Source organism: Schistocerca serialis, chromosome 2 (genome assembly GCF_023864345.2).
Source record: "Schistocerca serialis cubense isolate TAMUIC-IGC-003099 chromosome 2, iqSchSeri2.2, whole genome shotgun sequence".
Lineage (NCBI taxonomy): Eukaryota > Metazoa > Arthropoda > Insecta > Orthoptera > Acrididae > Schistocerca > Schistocerca serialis.
The window spans coordinates 436913114-436917547 of NC_064639.1; the positions used below are offsets into that span (position 1 = coordinate 436913114).

Below are 4434 nucleotides of genomic sequence, written 5' to 3' on the forward strand. Positions count from 1 at the left end.
CACGCACTTTGCTTCATAACTGGGACAGTTGGAACTACACTTTCTGTTGTTATGCAGCTATGAACAAAAAACCCTTCCATCGCAACATAAATCAAGAAGCTAGCCGCAAGTACATTCATCAAAATAAAAATTTCACTGAAAGCAAATTGGATCGAAATGTGCTCTCCGAGCTCTGTAAAAAGACAAACAACATCAAAAGAAGCATGTAAAAAGATATTCAACAGCCTAGATATAAATACAGCTACAGAGAATCCCAAAAGACTTGTCAACCCCTTGGACATAAAAAGCCTACTGACAATGGAGAACATTACTAAGAAGGAAACTCCAGATATGTTTTTAAAGATGCTGCACGAGAAACGTCTGGAACCAGATGTCTTAAAATATATACAGACGTTTCACAGGTTAGTAATACAGCTGGATCCAGGATGCGCTGAAAATTGTTTTCTCAATATTACCCTGTCGGGAACATATGACGAATTTTCACGCTGAAATACATGAATCCAACTAGCAGTTTACCGCCTTATATATAGAATCAACTTATTTACGAAAACTTTAGTAGTGGTTGGGCAACGGCCTTGCCGCAGTGGATACACCGGTTCCCGTCAGATCACCGAAGTTAAGCGCTGTCGGGTGTCGCCAGCACTTGGATGGGTGACCATCCAGGCCGTCATGCGCTGTTGCCATTTTTCGGGGTGCACTCAGCCTCATGATGTCAATTGAGGAGCTACTCGACCGAATAGTAGCGCCTCCGGTCAAAGAACACCATCATAACGACTGGGAGAGTGGTGTGCTGACCATACGGCCCTCCTATCCACATCCTCAGCTCAGTATGACACGGCGGTCGAGTGGTCCCGTTGGGCCACTTGTGGCCTGAAGACGGAGTGCTTTAGTGTTGGTTGATTCTAGAGAAGCCATTCAACCTATCGCAAGAAACCACTACATAGAACCAACAACTGTAACTGAAATAAGAAACGTCTTCGACTATATAGTGGACAGAATTCAAGAAACAGTGTTTCAGTGGATACGTTCACATGTAGGACTCGACTGAAATAAGATTGCTTATCTATTGAGCAAAGAATGAACTTCTTCTTCTTCTTCTGCGCTTTTCTGCTTCCTTGCCTTTTTCCGTTTTCAGTATGGGTTTTGGCAATGTTTGTGGCATACGGTGGCCAGAGGATGTCCTCCCTGACGCCCACTCTCCCCCGCCCCCTCCCCCCTTCCTCCTGAATGGAAATTGTATGCCCCATCTACTGTGTCTGTGTCTTGGGTAAATCTCATGTTCAAGTCTGAGAATGTAAAATGTTTGTGCAACATGTGCTCGTCTCCCCCAATCTCGGTAGCGGTGCGTTAACGCGCTCGGCTATCCGGGCGGGCCAAAAAGGTACACAGTGCAAGCTATCACAAAGGCCATTCCATCTGAGACACTTGAGAGTCTAATTCACAAGACAAGGAAACCAAAAGGGAATTTTTGGGAAGACATACAATACTGCTGCGAGATGTTCAGGAATAAACCAAGGAAGCAAGCAACGGGCTACTTTCGATTAACAACAGCGCATGACTGCCGAGCCCAACGTCTAAACAGAATAGGAGTATTTCGAACAAATGAAGGCCCCATTTGCGAAATTGGTGTTACGGATTCGGATTATCTACGGTTATGCTCAGGCTTGAATGTAGAAGTACGGATGCAGTCCAACATCTGAAATTAACACTGGGAAACCAGAAATTATATATTCTAACTTTTTGCAACCTTTACGTCATTATTACATGTACTATTCTAAGTTATTATATACACCTATAAATTTTACTAGACCAACATAAACTTTGCCTTGTTGCTTTTCTGTTACTTTTGTTTCCTGTTCATTGTTGTTATTATCAAAGTAATTATGTATCAAATTATTAATAACTTTATATTGATGTGTGGTGGAATGTTACATGTATTATGAATTACTTTCCAATAAAGCCATATGTAACAACAGCGAGTTATAAAATGGATTTGGTTTTGATTTACTTAGACACAATATTGAGATAATTTCAACATTCTTTCGTACAGTTTTTTATTCATTGTTTCTTGTTACTTGGAGAAGAATCATGCAACACGGTGTCATAAAAATCGTTTATTTCTTGTACAAATGTGTTACTCATTGAGAAAATGTGTTACCAGTCGCAGGAGGACATTTAAAGAGTTCAGTTTATTAAGAAACTTATCGCTACCGACCAATTAGATGAAAACGGGTACACATTTCTATGAAGTTTTTAAGCCTGTAACTTAGCCTAGGTAAGTGAGTTTTTTCAAACTACCTGTTGAAGCCAGAGATAAAGCTACTTCAGTGACCTTAAGTCAGCTACCATCGCTACCTCAGAAAGACTTCTTTTTGATGATATTTAGCCATCGCTACATGATCTTCCATCAGAGGAATATTTTATAATTCCAACCACATACTGAGGTAAACATTTCATTAATTACTCTACCTCAACTGGACAAGGATGGGAAAAGAATACTATTGCGGCCAAAGAACTGAGTGATTAAGGAAATCATTTTAAACTTAAATATGAGTAACCTGAAGTAAATTTGAACTCTGGTCCTCCCGAATGCGAGTTTATTGTGAGTGCGTTCGCACTCGATTTGGTCGTTTTCCACTGTTACTACCTACTCCTGTAACAGTCTTAATCCGTTGATAGATACTTCCAGTAAATCCCGATAGGCGTAATCAAACCATTTGCACGTTACAGGAAATTTTTCTGTATAGTGAAACTAAATCTAATGTCATTGTCTTAATGCTTTCCTGCCAATCTGCTGCGAAAATAAATTTCCCCTCTGCAGTCTGAGGCAAACTCATCTCCACGTCGCCAGAGGAAAAGCTTGCCGGCCGGCCGGAGTGGACGTGCGGTTCTAGGCGCTGCAGTCTGGAACCGAGCGACCGCTACAGTCGCAGGTTCGAATCCTGCCTCGGGCATGGATGTGTGTGTTGTCCTTAGGTTAGTTCGGTTTAATTAGTTCTAAGTTCTAGGCGACTGATGACCTCAGCAGTTAAGTCGCATAGTGCTCAGAGCCATTTTTTGAAAAGCTTGCTGCCGGAATAATTTTCTCTGCAGCAGCATGAGGACTATCGTCTCTACTTACCCGAGGCCATTGCAGCGAATCAGGTAAAACATAACACAACACCTAGAGGTTCAGCCGGAATAAAATTTTATTGTTTAACCTGCATACATGCCGACAGTTATAGCGACTAGCGGCTTCCTTCCAGACTGTAAGTAGGAATTTCCCGTCGTGATCAGTATTCGCGCAGTCTGTTACCTAGTCAAAATACCGGGTGGTTATAATTGTTGTTCTTGTTGTGGTCTTCAGTCCTGAGACTGGTTTGATGCAGCTCTCCATGCTACTCTATCCTGTGCAAGCTTCTTCATCTCCCAGTACCTACTGCAACCTACATCCTTCTGAATCTGCGTAGTATATTCATCTCTTGGTCTCCCTCTACGATTTTTAACCTCCACGCTGCAATACTAAATTGGTGATGCCTCGATGTCTCAGAACATGTCCTACCAACCGATCCCTTCTTCTAGTCAAGTTGTGCCACAAGCTCCTCTTCTCCCCAATTCTATTCAATACCTCCTCATTAGTTATGTGATCTACCCATCTAATCTTCAGCATTTTCTGTAGCACCACATTTCGAAAGCTTCTATTCTCTTTTTGTATAAACTATTTATCGTCGACGTTTCACTTCCATACATGGCTACACTCCATACAAATACTTTCAGAAACTACTTCCTGACATTGAAATCTATACTCGATGTTAACAAATTTTTCTTCTTCAGAAACGCTTTCCTTGCCATTGCCAGTCTACATTTTATATCCTCTTTACTTCGACCATCATCAGTTATTTTGCTCCCCAAATAGCAAAACTCCTTTACTACTTTAAGCTCTCATTTCCTAATCTAATTACCTCAGCGTCACCTGACTTAATTCGACTACATTCCATTATCCTCGTTTTGCTTTTGTTGATGTTCATCTTACACTCTCCTTTCAAGACACCATCCATTCCGTTCAACTGCTCTTCCAAGTCCTTTGCTGTCTCTGACAGAATTACAATGTCATCGGCGAACCTCAAAGTTTTTATTTCTTCTCCATGGATTTTAATACCTACTCCGAACTTTTCTTATGTTTCCTTTATTGCTTGCCCAATATACAGATTGAATAACATCGGGGATAGGCTACAACCCTGTCTCACTCCTTTCCCAACCACTGCTTCCCTTTCATGCCCCTCAACTCTTATAACTACCATTTGGTTTCGATACAAATTGTAAATAGCCTTTCGCTCCCTGTATTTTACGCCTGACACCTTCAGAATTTGAAAGAGAGTATTCCAATCAACATTGTCAAAAGATTTCTCTAAGCCTACAAATGCTAGAAACGTAGGTCTGCCTTTCCTTAATCGA

General features: G+C 41.3%; 1 pseudogene; it reads left to right on the forward strand.

Annotated features, from left to right (window-relative positions):
* Window positions 1-565: 565 nt before the first annotated feature.
* Window positions 566-683, forward strand: LOC126459576 (5S ribosomal RNA; annotated as a pseudogene).
* Window positions 684-4434: the final 3751 nt, after the last annotated feature.